This window comes from Emydura macquarii, unplaced genomic scaffold (assembly GCF_026122565.2).
Source record: "Emydura macquarii macquarii isolate MOO-44397 ecotype Brisbane River unplaced genomic scaffold, CSIRO-AGI_Emac_v2 contig_3345, whole genome shotgun sequence".
NCBI classification, from domain to species: Eukaryota; Metazoa; Chordata; order Testudines; family Chelidae; genus Emydura; species Emydura macquarii.
The window spans coordinates 3,034,517-3,053,225 of record NW_027133482.1 but is presented as its reverse complement, the minus strand read 5'-3'; the positions used below and the strand labels follow the sequence as shown (position 1 = coordinate 3,053,225).

Below are 18,709 nucleotides of genomic sequence, written 5' to 3'. Positions count from 1 at the left end.
TAAATGTATAAGGTGGACACGCAGCATTTTCACAATGGAATTGTACAGGATTTGTTTGTTTGAATTGCACATGGGGCATTTTCTGCAGAGGTTTCTAAAAACCTGCCTAGATCACTGAAGTCGGGTTCGTTTCCAGTCTCCTGGGCAGGGGAGTGAGGTTTAGATGTTCTCCTCATAATGTATTTTTGTTTTCGTGTCGTCTTTGGGGGCAGAAGTACTGCTGGACAATGCTGTTAGCCACTAGCATGCAGTGAATAGCATCAAAACATGCCCTGATGCTATTAAAAAATGATGCCACATTGGGAACAAATCGTGCTTTTTGTGTCAGTTTTGAGGAGTAGAAGGGGTGCTGCGGTTAAAAATATGAAATGTGATGTGATTTATTTTGACAACTGAAACCAGTGATTATGCAGGTAGCACCCAGACTGAATACCAGAGACTGTTCAAACTCCAGCATTAGGTACAGAGCAGCTAAAGATGTCAGTTGTTTCGGTGTCTGGATTTCTCTCTCCCTTTTGCTGCTATCAGCACTGTGCAAGTATTCTGATGCTTATCATATTTTTTGGTAAATGTGCAGCTTTTATAGTGTAAGAAAATATCTCATCTTTAACACAGTGAAGAATGGGGCTGTACTTCAAAAGCCCAGAACCAAGAACGTCCAAGATACGAAGCATTTGTTTTGTCTGTGTCACTATTCTTATGTTGTAGGTTGCGAGGAAGTGAAGGAGGAGAAAGCCCCGTTGCTTGAGATAGATGGGACAGAGTACTAGCAAAATAGTGTAGGGAACAATCCTGCCCTAATAATTTCCCTATTTAAATCCGACGGGTCTCTGATGTCAGGGTGGGATGTATCTTATTTTAAAAACAAAAATAGATTCTGAAAGAAAATTCCTTAGACTATTAATTATTATACTGCAAGGTGACTCCTTTCACCTTTTTTCTGAGCCAAAAAAATTTTAGGTGCCACCAACAGCAGGTGTTCAAGGGGGCCGTATAAGGAGATCGGTAGACAATCTCCATACAGCAGGGCAACAATTAAAGGGACAGTGTGGTCATTTCGTGTCATGCACATGCAGTGTTTATCTATAGGTTTAGCCAGGGGTAGGTCCTGGATTTCAAACAATGCAGTGCCGTGTTGATTTACTGTTTAGAATATATTCTGGGATGTACGTGCAGTACAGAAAGTGAAGTGGTAACGCTGCATCTAAAAGTACCACCTTCCTTGAAGTTTACTCTCCTATTATAAAGCTCTTGGAGTAATATTAACCTGGACTAATAGAAATGGGCTTTTTAAAATGATCCGAAGAACAGATCTCCCTCTGAGTAACTGACTGTGGTTAGTAGGTTTTACCACACGTGAAAGACAATTGCCATGGGTCAGAGTTGCAACATTAGCCATTCTCAGCTGGCTTTCACACCTTGGCATTTGCCCCCAAGGTGTAGAGAGAGAAGCTCAAAAGGAAGAGAAACATGACCTTTTCCCCTCTGAACTGACATTTGCCCTGGCTGGGTTCACTGGTCAACATAAATCCCAGTGGGATAATCCTGGGGAAGGTCATCAGCCTGAGCTAAAATTCAGGAGTGAGCATCAATAGTTTTAACTTGTAAAAGTTTTTGACTTTTTGTAATTATTATTATTATGAATTAATATTTGTCTTGTGATAGTCCCTGTCAGAGATCAGGGCTCCACGGTACATGCATAAAATGAAAAGACCGTCTTTAAACTGGACCCAGCTATTCCTGTGATAATGACCAGTTTCTCCATGTTTGCTGAAAACAGGCACTAAATAAATATCAAACTGTGCTGAGATGTTATTAGTCATGTGTGTGCCCATTGTTGTGTCACATTACATTGCTCAGAGAAAGACACAATGGGAGGAACATTTGTGATGGCGGGATTGTTTATAGAACGTAGGACTCTGAGTCAGGTTTCCTGGGTCCCATTCCAGGTTCTCTAACTGACTCATTTAATGACTATTTAATCTCTATCTCCACCCTATCTCCAGCTCTTTAATGAATATAGTAAGGAAGTGGTGAGGTTTATTTAACGTTTGAAGAGCTTTGGGATCTTTGGCTGACAGGTGCTCTAGAGGGGCAGAGTATCATTCATTAGTTTTATTAAAATATTTAGAGTGCAAGATGCTGTTTAGTGTGTAACCCAGAGATTTTATGACCCTCATCTGTAGGTTTATTTGTAAAGAGCAGAGCATATATTTGTCACAAAACTGATAATACTTAATTAATTAATTAACATAATGATGATCATGAAACTGAAATAAAAAGGGTTAAATGTTGGAGGATGGGAATTGGAAATAATCCCTTTCCATTCTGAAGCCTCCTTCATGCCCAGATATGGTTCCAGACCCATTACAAGTCGCCTCTATGAATGATATATTGTGGGTCCATGAAGTGGCAGCTGGGATGAAACCTTTCCACTGTCTAGTGAAGTGTTTACCTGGCAAGTTTTATTGTGCTTGGTGCTTAATATAATTTGTAGCATATGTTTCCTAGAGATTAATTGCAGCAGCAATCAAACACAGAGACGGGTGATCCTCTTGCTGATTCTTACCTGTTATTAAAAACAACGAGAATCCTGTAGCACTTTAAAGACTAACAGATTTCATTTCTGAAGCTTATGCCTGCAAAAATTAAATTTGTTAGTCTTTAAAGTGCTCCAGGACTCTCGTTGTTTTGGCTGTATACAGACGAACACGGCTACCCCTCTGTAACTTTTTACCTGTTATTGGAACTCAAATCCCAGGGAAAGCACAAAAAGCTCTTGAGAAACCATATGTGTGTCTGTTGGGGGTGGGGTGAAGTTTGAAGGAGACAAAAATGTGTGCCTCTGTCAACAACACCCATCTCAGCTCTGACAGAAACAATCTATTGTTTGCATATTAATATGCACATTATACTTACATTTCTCTGTGTCTGTGAAAGCTGGATAAGGTTTAAAACATCCAGCTCGGCAGGCTGCCTTCAGATGCTGCACAATTCTGACTTGTAAAAAGACACCAAAATCTAGGGAAATGTGGTGGTGTGTAGTCTGCCCCGAGACAATATCTCCCCAGGGCTGCGCTGCCTTAAATAACAACTAATATTTAGACCTAGTTGACACGTGTTAATCAAAGTACTTTTTATGGGCAGAAATGCCTTTTCTGCCAGAATGAAAATTTTCGCAATATTTTTGCTTGTATCTGAAATTTTCTGCTTTTTGATGAAGTTTGAATTAAAAAAGAAAAAGAAAGAGAGGAAAAAAAGGAATTTTTTTCAGCAATCTTTTTTTGGGGGTGGAAAAAAAAATCCTTTTTTTTTTAACCTCCCCCCACCCTTCTCTAATATAAAAAGTGAGAGAGAATTGGGATTTTTTCCCACCCCCCACACACAAAACATAAATAATGGAAAATTTCACTACAAATTTCAAACACAACAAAAAAGTCCATTTCCCCCCCATTTTTCTGTGCAATATATTTATCTTTTTTGACCATCTCTACTAACAGTAATATCTATTTCTATGGCACATGCCTGACAAAGGATTTCAAAGCCCTTTGCAGACTTGGGGTAGAATTTAGGCCTCACTGAAGCCAATGGAAGTTTTACCAATTTCACCTGGAATTTTTTGATGAGTGACTATGAATATTATTATTTGTACAGTGGTAGCCCCTAGGGGTGTGTCTACACATCAGCTAGACACCTGCGGCTGGCCCATGCCAGCTGACTCGGGCTGTTTCATTGCTGTGTAGTCTTCTGTACTCCAGAACCCTCCCACCTTCTAAAGCCCAAACCTGAAACAGCCCTGCAGCCTGAGCCCTGTGAGTCCGAGTTGACTGGTACGGGCCAGCCACAGGTTTGTCTTTGCTGTGTAGACATACCCTTGGAGTCCCAGTCATGGACCAGGATCCCATTGTGCTAGGTACAGCACAAACACAGAACAGAAAGACAGTCCCTGTCCCAAAGGCCTTACAATCTAAGTAAGTTAGCTTCAGCAGAAGTCCCACTAGGTGTATCGTTATCATGATCCCCTTTTACAGGTGAGAAACTGAGGCACAGAGTTCCGCACCTAACTCTTTTATTTTGTTTTCAAAATTCTAGCCTAAATGAGTTAAGCAAAAATGTAGCTGGGCCAGGATAAGAACTCAGGATTTCCTGGAGCCCTGCAACAAGCTCAGTCAAACTAGACTCTTGTCTTTCTCAAGTCTAGCAGATTGAAGTACCTGGGTTTGTTTTGTTTTGTTTTGTTCTGAAGTGTATTTGGTGCTGTGAAAGGAGCCTTATCTGGCGCTCTCTAAAAGACAAATGCAACACGGACAGAGGCAGTATGAGCTTCCCTGACAGTGCCCCAACAAACTGTCTGAATTCGAACCTGGAGGGACTGCCTACGTAGGTGTAAAAGCACCCTTAAGCTTCCTTTTGCTCCCTTACCTGCCTGCCATGATGGCTGACAGAGATGGGATATTGAGTACACCTGCTCTACAGTGAGCGTCAGCATGTGTCTGCTCACTTGCCCCTTTTATAACACTCTCCGCACTTCAGTGCTGTGGCATTTTGACCCTGATTTTCCTCTTCTCAAATGGGATCGGGGAAACTTAGCAAACAAATCCTCCCGTTTGTCTTGGCATCTGTTGTACCTCTCCTCTCCCCCCCAGTGCTCTTTGGAGGTTCAGCATTGAAGGACAAGACTGCTGTCTGAGTTCCATCTCATGGACATTTGAGTTGAAGAGGAGGAAAAGGACTGTGACATGCTGGTGACTTGGGGCCTGATCTCAATCCCGAAGAAGTGGAGGGAAGGACTGCAGTTGACTTCACTGAGTTTTGGATCAGGCCTTCATTGAGCAGCACAGCGTGAAGGTCTATATCAATTCTTTCTTTTGACTGAAATCACGCAGAGCATCAATTGAACATCTGGTATATTCTTATATCTAGGCTTTACATCCTGCACTTCCTGGGGATGGATTTAATGATTTAATAAGACTTTTCCCCCAATACATACAATTTTTATATAATTTTTTAGAAATACAAATAGACATTTTCATCCCCTTCTCTCCGCATCATTGTCAGCAGATTTCTTGTGGGTGTTATAGAATCATAGAAATATAGGGCTGGGAGGGACCTCAACAGGTCATCTAATCCAGCTGCTTGCACTGACACACGACCGAGTAAACCTCCTAGACCATCCCTGACAGGTGTTTGTCCAACTTGTTCTTAAAAACCTCCAATGATTGGGATTTCATGACCTTCCTTGGCAGCCTATTCCAGATCTTAACTATGCTGATAGTTAGAAAGTTTTTCCTAATATCCAACCTAAATCTCCCTCGCTGCAAATTAAGCCAATTATTTCTTGTCCTACCTTTCGACATGAAGAACAACTGGTTACTGTCCTCTTTGTAACAACCCTTAAAATATTTGCAGACTATCATCAGGTTCCCCCTCAGTCTTCTGTTCTCAAGACTAAGCATACTTAGGCTTTTTAACCTTTCCTTATAGGTCTGGTTTTCTAAATCTTTTATTATTTTTGATGCTCTCCTCCGGACACTCTCCAATTTGTCCACATCTTTCCTAAAGCATGGTGCCCAGAACTGGACACACTACTCCAGCTGGGGCCTAACCAGCGCTGAGTGGAGTGGGACAATTATCTCCCGTGTCTTACATACGACACTCCTGTGAATACACCCCACAATGATATTATCCTTTTCCACAGCTGCATCACAGTGTTGACTCACATTCAGTTTGTGATCCTCTATAACCCCCAGATTCTTAGCAGTACTACCACCTCGCCAGTTATTCCCCATTTTGTGGTTGTGCGTTTGGTTGTTCCTTCCTAAGTGTGGTACTTTGCCCTTGTCTTTATTGAATTTCATCTTGTTGATTTCAGACCAATTCTCCAATTTGTCAAAGTCATTATGAATTCTAATCTTGTCCTCGAAAGTGCTTGACACTCCTTCCAGCGTGATGTGATCCGCAGATTTTATAAGCATACTCTCTGCTCCAATATCCACGTCATCATTAATATCTGAGTCATGATCCAAGTCCCTGTGAAACCGAAGTAGATATGTCCTACAAGTTCGACAGCGAACCATTGATCACTACTCTTTGAATATAGTCGTTCACCCAGTTGTGCACCCACTTGATAGTGATTTTATCTGTGACAATCTTTGTGTAAGGGGCAGCGTGATGGGCAAGTGGGCAGACAAGGCTGACATTGTCAGAGCAGAAGTGACATGATAAGAAACAAAATCAGGTTTAGCTGGGAGGGGCCATGCTGGGAGGGGCCTTGAAAGTGAAGACAAGAAGCTTGAACTTGATACAGTGGAAGAAGGGAGCCCAATCCAGCGGGTGAGGTGGTCAGAGAGATGGGCAAGGGAGAAGATTGAGTTTGGGATGGCTTTTGGAGTGAGAGAGTTGAATAGGGTGGATGGTGATATGAGCATCAGGGAGGCCAGAAATCAGGTTGCAGTAATTGGGGTTGGGAGAGGGGGAGGGCCAGCTGAGAGTTGAGCTGTGTGGAGAGAAGGAAAGAAAATCTTAGCAGCGTCCTAGGGGAAGAAGTGGCAGAATTTGGACACAGCCTGGCAGGGCAAGATGATCCCTGGGTAGCAGGCCTTGGTGACGGGCAATACAGTGATGTCAGCAGAGACAGAGAAAAAGAAGGAGAGATTGGGAGAGAAGATCAGAAGCTTAGTTTTGGGTGTATTGCTTTAAATGGACAGAGAGACCTCCAGGGAATGTCAGAGAGACATTTTATAACACCTAACTCTTTTCACTAGCAGATCTCAACGCGCTTTACAAGTTACAGGTGGGGAAACTAGGGCACACAAAGATGGCGTGGCTTGCCCAAGGTCACTCAGCAGGCCTGTGGCAGAGCCAGGCATAGAACCTAGGTCTCCTAAGTCCTAGGCCCCTGGGTGCACTGTTGTTATTTAATATTTGGATTGTGGTAGCACCTGGGGTCCCCAGTCTCTGATTGTGCTGGGTGCTGTAAAAACATAGAACAAAGAGATGGGCCCTGCCCCAAAGAGCTTACAGTGTGAGTAAAAGACAAGAAACAACAGGTGGAGGCAGACACAGAGACACGTAGGCAGCACGAGGGAGCAGTCAGATAATTGTGATCAGCATAATGAGCAATGGCCAGAGTTCACCAGCTGCCTGACCATTTAGAATGGCTGTGAGCGTCAGGGCAGAGGTGAGTTCTACGGAGGGATTTGAAAGAGGACAGTGTACAGCGTGCGCCTTACATGCATATGAGATGCCATGGGAGAAAGCATGACCGTCGTATGGTCTTTCCTATATATCAGCAGCTGAGCACCCCCCATTTTACTTTAAGCTCACAGTTTCCTCCTCCTCCTCCTTTCTAGTATATCAACCCAGCTGTACATGCCAAGGTCTGCTTGGAAAGATGGGGCCAGATCCTCAATGGGTGTAAATTATCATAGCTCCATTGGTTTCACCAAGTGTTTCTTTCAAGTGAAGACTATTTGTTTTCTTCTTTCTTTCCTGGGCCAGGAAGCACCTGTCCAAAAATCCATCCTATTCTGTATCCCCTCAGCTCTTCATCTCTTTTCAGTTCACCTCTGAAAACATCTCTTTTCTCTGTGTGTTTGGCTCTGGGCTCCTTTCTCTCTTTCGCTGCTTTTATTTGTTGCATACCGAACTCTGTAACTGTATAATTCATCTTTCTCTTTAAAGCCTTCTGGGATGCAGTGTGCATGAAAGGCACTATAAAAATAGTTGTATTGTGTTTTTGATTTATTGAATCCAACTGCAAAAATCTCTCCTCTTTAAAATACCTGCACCATCTGGGTGTTTTGACAGGGTTGTATAATATCACTTACTAATCTAACCACAGACACGTGAGTTGAAGAGTACATTGACACACAAGTGCATGCAGCTGGTTTATAGTTTATGTGTCTGGTTTATTGAGGTAGGGGGAATGGAGACAGATCCTCCCATGTCCCCTCGCTAGGTATGATTTAATGGTTTATCTTTCATACACCACTGCTCTCGGCAGCGTATTGTTTGAATCCAAGGGGAGAGCAGTCAGTTTTGGCAACAAGATTTTAAAATTGTCCAGATGCTAAATGGCTAGGATTTAGGGCATAAGGACCCCAAAGGGTTTTACTCTCTGTGCTTGTTACTTTTACAAAGAAGACAAAAGGCCAAGCACATAATTCAGATCAAGAGGCACCATTGTTCATTTGCCGGAATAGTATTTTGCCTCTTGTAAGACTCAGTGGCGGTAGATTGCCAGGTGAAATTTGTGTCAATGCCTTTGTTTCTGCTGTGTACCAGCAAGGATGAATTTAGCCTCCTGTGGTTTTATAGACCAGGAAGAGTAAGCCACAGGTGTGAGTGAAAATGACCAAGAGGCAGTGTTGTTTAGTGATTCTGTTCTCAGCTCTGCTTCCGACTTGCTATGGGGTTCCCCTCCCATTTTTTGTCTATAATTTTTTTGGGGGTAGGGACTATCTCTCACTATATGTTTATACAGCACCCAGCAGGCCAGTGCCACAATTATACTAAAACTTCCTGACTAAACAAGAGATTCTTTCCATACTTCTCAGTATCAAAGTCGATGCAGAAAATAAATGCCCACGTAAGTTATGGGGTATATCCTGGTTGTCATGGCATTGTCTAGCCAACCTCGGGTGCCAGGAGAAGTGTTGTTCCTATCGTGGTGCTCAGATACCACAATGATGTGGGCAAGGTAAGCAGGCAGATGAGCCTTTCGGAAATCCCTCCCCTTTGCCATTCAGAGCTGGACTCTAACTACCTCTGAGGTGCCATGCTGGGCCTACATCTTTGGGCCCCAGCTGGCCGCTTCTGTTTTTATTTCTCCGGGCGGTGTCTGTAATGGCTCAGAAACCAGAACACACAGAAAAAGAACCTCCAAATTATTATTTTTTTAAAATCTCATGATTTTAAAGACAATCTTAAATCTATGTTTTGCTACATCCTCAGTGTATTTTCTGGTGCAGAGTCTGGGCATATTCCAAGTGCAACTTATTTTATTCTCTCTCTCACACATACACACACACATCCCCCCCTCTCCCCCCGGGACAGAGATGGCCAAACAGCATGCAGGACAATCACTTCTCCAAGGTATCTCAGCCCAGTAACAATGCCTGGCTTCCAGGGAGCGTAAACTCTCCCGCTGCTCCCACTGCTCCCTTTACCCAGAACCTTGTATACCCAAAACGTAATGGGATGTTCCCCATGGGTACCCAGGAATGTGGGCTTGTCTCTGCCTGCTGTCGCTCAGCTCTCGGAGACCAATAGGCTCCGGGAACACAAGCACCGCCCTCTGGACCTTAGCAGACCTTGCTCTCTTTGTGCAGGCTAGTGATAAACTCCAAGTCCTTGGATCCCTCCCTTCAGTGTCCAGCACTTAACCACTGGCCACTTACAGAAATTACCAGGTTTGCTATCCCCCAGGGGACAGTGTACCACCAGCGGGTTGATTCAGCTAAGGATCACCCCCTTTATAACGTCACAGCACTGAGAAATATTTATAGTGAAAACAGTCACACATTTATTATTAAAGGCTTAGATATAAAAGGTAGTGACTAAGGATAATAATGGGAAAAAATGGCTACATATCAAACAAAAAGTGTGCCACGCTTCCTAGAGTCTAAATTTAACTTTGAAGAGGCTAACCCCTTGTCGAAAGTGATTTGCTTTAGGTGAGACAGTTTCCCAGCATTGCCAGCCAACGTGGCTGGGATCCCTCTTTCATGAATGCAAAAAACACTGTCCTTTTTCCTTCCTTAGTGAAGGATAAAAAGATAGGGGAGTATACATCCTTTGTCTGGTCAAAACCTGCTTGTCAACCCTGCTTCGATTCAGACTTAAATATATTTTCATAATTCCTTACAGTGTCAATACATATATTTCACAATGATATTAATTACCAGTATGATCCAGGCTTTCATTTAAGGTCTCACATGACATTTTTTTAGAGATAAATACTGTGAGAGCAGTGTGCTAGGTGTAGTGAGTTTGTCAGGCCAGGAAAGAGTTGCTGTTAGAGAACAAGGAACCTTTTGCCAGTTGGCAATGAGGGATTCTTAGGGTCACACCTGACAACAAGTATTTCTTCCAAGACTAAAAGCTTGCTGACAGGCTAAGAAAAAGAACTTGGAAGACTGTGTAACTGTGTCACCTGGTGACAGCTGGCTTAATATTACTTGTATACAATAAACAGACTCTTTCTGGGAATAGATGACTGACACATCTATGGCTTGTATGTTTCACTGTTGTTCAGTGGAGTTGTTCTTTCCTTAGAATCTTGATACATACAGTATTATGCACCTGTAAAAGATTTCACAGCAAATGTGACAAAATAAAGTTATGGGCATTTGGGACTTCTACAGTGAAGGTTGTGAGTTAAAACTGCTTGTTTCCTACCTATTAATGGAGAGCAAAGTAAACTGATGTGGTGAATTATTATACAGGACATAGAATGAATATGAACTTACTTGCTTAAGGGACTGTTTGGAATTAAATTTGCATCCGTGTTTGTTCTGTCTGAAGCAACCTTTACACTCCTAGTAACAAAGGTTAGTAGAATTACACTGAATGATTTGCTGCTAAATTTGCAGACAGCTTTGTTTCATTTCTCCTTTCTTCCCTGCTCCCCCCCTGTAATTCAATGTTTGTTTCCTTCTCTTGTTAATGACCCTGCACAGATCATGCAGCTGGGCCTCTTGATATGGCAACATCTTCTTTTGGATGGAGTGCAAGAGCCCAGGTGTCTCTGCTGAAAGATCAATCTAAAAAAGAAGACTTGTGGTGAGGGGACATGATCATGGCTATAAATACCTTCAAGGTGATGAGAAGGAATTAGTCTCAGATAGGACAAAGAGCAACAGGTCGGGCTTGTGGGAGGAAAAGTTTGAAAAAGTTGTCTTTACCAGTGAGAATAACTGGATTGGAAAAAAGTGAAGTAGATGCTCCACCGACTGAAATGCAGAACTGGATCCAATGGACTCAGATACCCAACTCCCATTGAATTTTCTAGCTGCCTTAGGAAAGCCCTGTGAAAATTCCAGCCACAGCTGAGATTTAGGTCACTGGAAACCAAAAAGAGAGTCAAAGGAACAAATGGTGAGAGACCTAGGAGAGGAAGAGCTTCCAGGACCCAGTTTCACTAGGAAGAACTTGCTGGGATACCTTTGAAATGAGCCAGGGGTGAGTGCTTTGAGCAGTCTGCTCCTGCTGTGTTTAAGAGCACACTGGTTGGTTCCTCCAGCCAATCGGGCGTCTGGCAGTGAGGAGATGCTGCTGCTAGCCAGCTGTGATTGAGCTGTCAGACCTCTGTTGCCCACAGTTCCTGTCCTTGTGACCCTATGTGAGGGAGTATGTTATCCTTTAATGGCCAGCCAGGTCCCGCAACCAGGGACCACCTGGGTATAAACAGGAAGAGGAAGCTAAAGAGCATGTATGCTAGAAGTTGCACAACTGGCAAGGGAGGGTGATCCCTGGTCCAGCTCCCTGAAGATTGGTTTTGATCAGACCCAGAGACTTGTTTTGGGGCTTTGAAGTTCTGAGGAGTCCAAACGTAGGTCCTACAGTCAGAGCCTTTAAAGTATGGTACAAGTCCTCTTTTCAGAAGGCTGCATGGAAAGGAGACCCACTGATGTTAATTAGCATGTTCAGCTTCTCCTGGCCCAGGCTGTGAAAGTGAACTCATTGTTATCCCCACTGAAGGGGAAACTGAGGCAGGCCTTAGCAGAGCCACACTCTGCCATGAGGAGATGTATGGGGTAGCCCATATCTACTACACGCTAGTCCATGCACATGCAGGGCTTTGAGATCTTCCAGTGCAAAGCGATGCAGAAGTGGAAAGCACTATTATTGTAATTTCTTAGAGGATGATTGCACCTGCTTCCCAGACTGTCCACACCTTCCCATCAGGGATGTGCTTCTCAGGAGAGAAAGAAGTAACATGAATGTTGTAGATGTTTCTTGGCTTGTTGAAGAAGCTAGCAACAGAGTTGCCTCTGTCACTGTTGGAAACACCCAGGAAGAGGAAAGGGAATTGTTTAAACTAATTTCCAGGAATATAAATGAGTTAATGAGATTAAACAGAGCTTTCCTTGGCTGGACTTCAGGAAGAACTTTCTTACAGTGAGACCTAGTAGGTCTCCCAAAAGCAGGGGTGGAAGCTCAATTTTAAATTCGATTGGACAAAACATTGGAGAATAGGGAACAATCTAGGACTGACCACAATAAAAGTGTGACGTCTTGGAGGTATGTCTTTATTCCCTGGTCCCAATAACCCGGTGTATCAGGGTTCAAAGGTTAATAGTGTGACAGGGGGTGATATCCATTGACTGCAGTGGTTACTATTACAGCACAGGGCATGGACTAGATGAATTACTGGGTATTTTCCATCTTCATCATCTACAATCTGTGCTCAGCTAAAGCCACTTGTACCTTACCGCATGTCCCGCTTCTCAAAAGCACCTGAGGCCTGATCCAGACCCCATTGGAGCCACTGGAAAGATTCTCCTTGGCTTCACTGGGTTTTTATCAGGCATATAAAGCTTTATATGGAGCTCACTAGGTAGAAGATCTGAAGGGGAAAAAAATTCCTTCTTGGTGGCTTTGTCTTGTAACTATGTAGACATTATGTGGAGTAACCGAGTATAAAATCTGCCTATGGGAGTCAGTGTGCAGAAAAGATGTTATTATCGGAGGCTTTTATGCCTCCTTACACTGTCTGGATCAGAAAAGATTAATGTGTGAGATAGCAGCCAAGGTTCCCATCTTTATTTAAGCTGTCAGGTGCTTTCATGTTGTTTTATGTTGATTGTTATATAAAGCCTACAAAGAGAGACGTATGTTTCTGTACTGCCAACACTTCCTATTTTTAATCTATAATTTAATAAAAAGAAATATTTCTATATAGTGTCAGCGCTTCTTTCACTCTTATTTTTTTCCAAATAAACACTCACAGACACAGCGCATTTAACATATGCACATAATCAATCTCTACCTTTCTTTTTGTAGCTTTCTTGAAGTCTATCATTCCAGTCATATTTTAATTTACATACTAATGTATCATCAGTACAAAAAAAAGCTCATTGTTAGAACATCAAGTGCCACACACTCACAGGCGAGTGTGCACATCCCTCTCCCCATATTTACCCACAGACTCCTATTCCCACACAAACACAGGCAGACTCAGACACACAAGGGCCTGTTTCTTCTCTCACTTATACTGGCTCAGCCCCATTGATTTGACTCACAGATTCTCACGCCAACACACAAAATGACACATACTGACAACGGACTGACATGCTCACTCGAGAATACATTTACCCAGAGACTCTCATGCATGAGGAATTACCCGTTCAGACATAGGCTTGCCCGTTCATACCCATAGACTATATAAACACAGAAATGTGGTGACAGTCAGAGCATCTCAGGAAGGGAAGAACATTGCAGCATCGGTTTCCCCTCTGAATATTCAGAAGTCCCTAGACAGAGTATTGTTCTTATCTGCCCCTGACTGGCTTTCCCCATCACCTCTCAGATTTATATTCTTTTACTGAACCTGTGGAGTGAGATTCTTTGATGCTGAAAGTAGTTGCATGACCTCATCATTAGGCTAAGAATCTGCATTACTTAGACATGTCCTACTGGGACTCCAGTAACAACTGGACACAGTTTCCTTTTGGTCACGGTTGCAAAAACCATCACTGGCAAATGAAGCATTTAATTTCTAACAAAGATTTCCTGGAGCTCTATCTTGTTTGCAAGCTGGAATGCACTGGATTCCTACGTTGCAGAGTTTATGTAGCATATTCCCAGGTTCATTTCTGCTGAAAAAAGGCCTTTTCCAATCCCAAAGCCGAACGCAAACTGCAAGGAAGTAAAACAGAACGCCCTTTAACAAACACATAACACCTAAATTTAGAACTGGAGGAATTTGCTGGGAAGTGCCCAGCAAGGCTACCACTTCAAAGCGGTGGTGAGGAAACCATCAACTGACTTCATGGACTTTTAGTGGATTTAGTGCTCAGATTGCCAGACCTAGAGCCAGAGGCAACATTCACAAGAGTGATGTAGGAGGCAAAGTGCCATTCTCCTAAATCACATTTGTAAATTTCAGTCAGAATCCCTCTGTCATCAGAAGAGGTAGGGCATTGGCAACAGCACATAAAGCTCCCTCAGCAAGACGATTTATCCAGAGCTGTTCAGACACCAGAATTTCCATGCCATGGGAAATTCCACCACTTCAACAACTTTTTGGTTATGAATCAGAACAAAAAACAAAAACAAAATTTTGTGCCTCCATTTCCCATGAAATGTCAGGTCAATCTAACAGCAGTGCTACTTGACTCTGTTATCGTGATTTCCAGCAGTAGGTCTCAAAGGGCTTTACAAAGGAGGTCAGTTTCATCACCCCATTTTACTGATTTTACAATTCATTTCAATTTAGACATTTTTTTTTTTGTAAGGAATTTTTTTTTAAATGAAAAACCAAAATGTGCCATTCCGAAAGGGCTGAAACGGAACACTTCAGCATCCTCAAAATGCTTCGTTTGGATTTTTTTCAGCAAAAGCTTCCTGTTCCCGCGAGAAGTTTGATTTAGATGGCATGGCATTTTGCAGTGGAAAAATGTTCGGTTGGAAAACACCCCACCAGCTTTAGCTCCAGCCCTGTTGTGGAGGCCCAGGCAGTTTCTGTAGCTCAACCATTCTATGGTTCCTCAGCTCATTTTGCCAGTTGTGGTGATTTTTATGTATGAGAACATTTGTCTGCAGGACACCAGACTTCTTGCTTCAGGAAGGTATCAGAGCCATGAGATGTAACAACCGTCAGCGACTGCTCATAGATTCAAAGGTCAAACGGGACCATCATGATCATCTAGTCTGACCTGCACGTCGCAGGCCTTGCAACCTCATCCACCCACTCCTGTAACAGACCCATAATCTTTGGCTGAGTTACTGACGTCCTCAAATTGTGATGTAAAGACGTCAAGCGACAGAGAATCCACCATGTCCTCTAGTTTAAACCAGCACGTGACCCGTGGCCCCATCCTGCAGAGGAAGGTGAAAAACTCCCTGCAGAAGTGGGCCGGATTCACACTTATAACGTAGAGCTGGAGGGTGTGATCCATTTCCCTGTGCCGCGCAGTCCCCTCACCAGCACCTGTTAGCATCCTTAGTAAGGAAGGAGGTTGTACTTGCCTTTGTCTGAGCGCACTCCTCTTCCTCTGCCTCTTCGCCCCATCCCAGGAGGTTGACGATCACTTCTGTGGCAATGATATTCAAATGTACGTCTCCACTCTGGACCTGCTTCCTGCACTTCACCCGCTCACACATCTCACCATCACATCACGCTCCACGTGGCCCAAGCCCAAGTGGCCTAGGGCCAGGTCCTCAGCAGGTGTCAATCTGCAGTTTCGAAATCTGCAATCATCACTGACGTCAATGGAGCTGTGCCGATTTTGCAGCAGCGGATGATTTAGTCGGGGTGGGTCCTGCTGTGAGCAGGGGGTTGGACTAGGTGACCTCCTGAGGTCCCTTCCAACCCATATCTTCTATGATCTGGTTCATAATCTTTCCTCCCATGCTGTTTCTCTGACACATGACAACAGCATCCATCCTCCCTGTCTGCAAGGCCCATGACCTGGGAGTCACCTGTGACTCCCCCTTCTCGGCCTGCCACGTCCAGGCTGTGGCCAAACCTTGTCGCATTTTCCTCTACAACACTTCCACACTCAACCCTTCCTTTCTGGCCAGATCGCTTGTCCAAGCCCTGACTCTCTCCTCAGCTATCACAGCATCCTCCTCTTCAGGGCTGGCCTGCTGGGGATCGACCTTGCCCTTCTAGTCTGTCTAAAATGCTGTCACCAAAACCATCTTCCTTACGCTCTGAATCCCTCCACTGGACTCCATATCAGATTCAAGCTCCAGGCGGTTAAGGGCCTTGTGCCACGCAGGCTCAACCGGCATCTCTGACTTTATCTCCTTTTGCATTCCTCCATTCTGCCAGTGACGTGAAATGCAATGTCCCCTTTCTTCCCATCTCTGCACCATCTTCCGCCCATCTGTCCTTGACCTCCGTTGCTGCCTCCTGTTGAATTCAGACTGGGAGCTCCTTGGGGCCAGGACCAGATGTACCAGGGGAGCCTTGCGTTGTTTTGGGAGGCTTGAAAATGAAGTAGAAGAAGAAATGTTGGCTCCTATTAAGAGCTGGATCTCATCGTTAACAGATCAGAGGATGCCTTTTTTTTCTTTTTTCCATTTTGCCCTGCATTCTTCCCTTTAGTCTGGGACTGTTTGCTCAGCGGCAAATAGCCGGGAGCTTTGCAGTCACTGGGCCTGCTCTGGTTGACTGCACTGGGAATAAGAGGATGCCCCCTCGCTGAAATGTGCTGCATGGCCCTGTACCCAACAGCTGCCTTTCGAGCAAACTGCACAGAGGTAAATCAGGGCAAGTAAATGAGCGTGGCTACGTGCCCCTCTCCTTCACCCCCACCAGCTCTGATCAGTGGCCTGTAATTTCCAATGGTTCTCTGGACAGATCCTCAATGAATGCAGTTCACCTTTCCATTGATGAAGAGGTGCCTGGGTGCCTCTGTCAGCTCACCAATTGGGGCTTCATCACAGGGGGAGCATTCAGACTCTTGAGTGGGCTCCCATAATGGAACCCTTCTGCTGGCAGGGCTCTCTCGGGCTGCAGAGAGGGATCGGGACTTGTCTGTTTGAGAATGTTGTTGTTATTGCAGTAGCACTCAGGAGCTCCAGTCCTAGAGCTGGCCTCTGTCGTGCTAGGTGCTGTACAAACACAGAACAGAAAGGTGATCCCTGCCCTGAATAGCTGTGAGCATGGCAGAGTGAAATGGAACGCACTGGCCGGCGGGTCACAGAGCAGAGCAGAAGATGGCTGCTTCACAACACTCTCCCGTCCAGGCTGGTTGAGGGAAGCAGAGAGCCCAGTGGGCTGTGTTTTCAGCTGGCAGTGAGGAGCGCCTGGGTACAGGAAAAGCGAACTAGGGCTGGTTGAAGATTTTCCATCTGAACTGTTTGTGGACCGAGACGTGGGGAATTTGCCCAAACACATTTTTTTGCAGCAAGTTTCTGCTTTGACCAGAAAACGAATTTTTTGTCAAAAATATGAACACCTGATAGCCCAAAAGTTTCTACTTGAATATATTACCTCTATGTCTCAGGTGAATGATAGTTCAGTTGCCTCATGCCTCCATTCTCTATGGGCTGGACTCCCTGACCGGATTACATCTCCCATGATGTATTGCTTTCTTCCCCAAGATAGGAAACTGTGGTGCATCATGGGAGATGTAGTCCAACCAGGGCACCTAGCTATAGAGGAGAATGAGAGCATGAGGCCCCTGAACTACAACTCCCATGGAGCACAGTGGCAGCATTTCACAATTGAGGTTGGTTTGGGGGTTTTTTTTGGCAGGAATATTCTGGATTTTGATTTTTCCACAAGAATTTCAACTTTTCAGCCAAATATTGTTGACAAAAACAATTCTTTTGCCCCCCCAATGTTGTTGAATTTTTGAAGGGGATGGAGGAACCAAACCATTTTCCTACCAGCTCTAACATCAACACATTGATTCCCAGACCCAGTGCCTATGTCAAATGGCCGTCTACTCAAACACAATGGCATGATGTTGTCAGGTCTCCTACTGAACCCTGGCACAAGCGATAGTTCGAGCTACCAGAGTTGTCAGCAGAATTTTTGCTGTATCTGATCTGTAATGCCAGCCTGAGACAGAAGAGTTTTACCTTTTAGATAGAGCGTAAGTGCTTTGAAAGATGCTTTCAATCCTCCTCGAAGCTTTGCATGTAAAAAGACAGAGACAGCCTGAAAGCAAGAGGCCATGGAGAAAGTAGCTCAAGGTTATTGAGTCTAATGGAGAAGTGGCTTCCCTCATAAACTCCTTCACGCACACATCAGCATTAGTGATTTTAAACCCGGTCCCTGCTGCAGATGATGCTCTGTTTTCCAGGTCCATCATTGAAGCCTGGCTCTGATATTTGCCTCTCCTGCCATATGTCTAACTTCCCCGGATACCAGTGGAAGAGCCCTATGTGTAAGGATACTGGAGGCCAAATCAGGTGTGGCCATGAAGAGCACCGTGTTGCCCTGTCAATTTTACACTGTGTTCAAAGTGAACTGCCAAGTTAGCGCCCTTAACGACGTGCGGAGACACAAGGCAGCTGTCTAAGAGAAGTTTATTTTCTCCTTGACGTTCATCTCAGAAATACTGGGACTCTTGGGCCTGAGTTTCCCTGGTTTTGCTGTTGAACCTTTTGGAGGACTGGGGAGCCAGAGTAGGACAGTGACATCGGAATAGTCTGAAAGCTGACCTGTGGTGATGCCAGCCCTCCATTGAGGAGGGAGGAGATAGTGAGTCCTGGATTGCCTCCATGCATTGGAAAGTACATCCAACCTGGTTCTGTGGGAAGTAGGGGCCTGTTCTCACTGCGATTCAATGGAAGTTCCATTCCTAATTCCCAAAGATCCCTTTGAAACTCCCAACCCTAATCTTCTGCTAATGTGCACTTGCCTGTAGACTGCTCTTCAGAGAAGAATATACACAAACATCCCTCACCCAACACACACTCTACACCTTCTCATTGCATGTGTGTTCATGAGCACCCTGCCGTACACACACACATAGTTCCATATGCATGATGAAACCAGGACATCGGGCCCCCACTCACAGTG

At 44.3% G+C, this 18,709-nt stretch overlaps 1 protein-coding gene across 1 annotated transcript in view; it reads left to right on the top strand.

The window, feature by feature from the left end:
- GFRA4 (GDNF family receptor alpha 4) overlaps nt 1–18,709 on the top strand; it is a 99,618-nt gene that overhangs the window by 968 nt on the left and 79,941 nt on the right. The window lies entirely within an intron of this gene.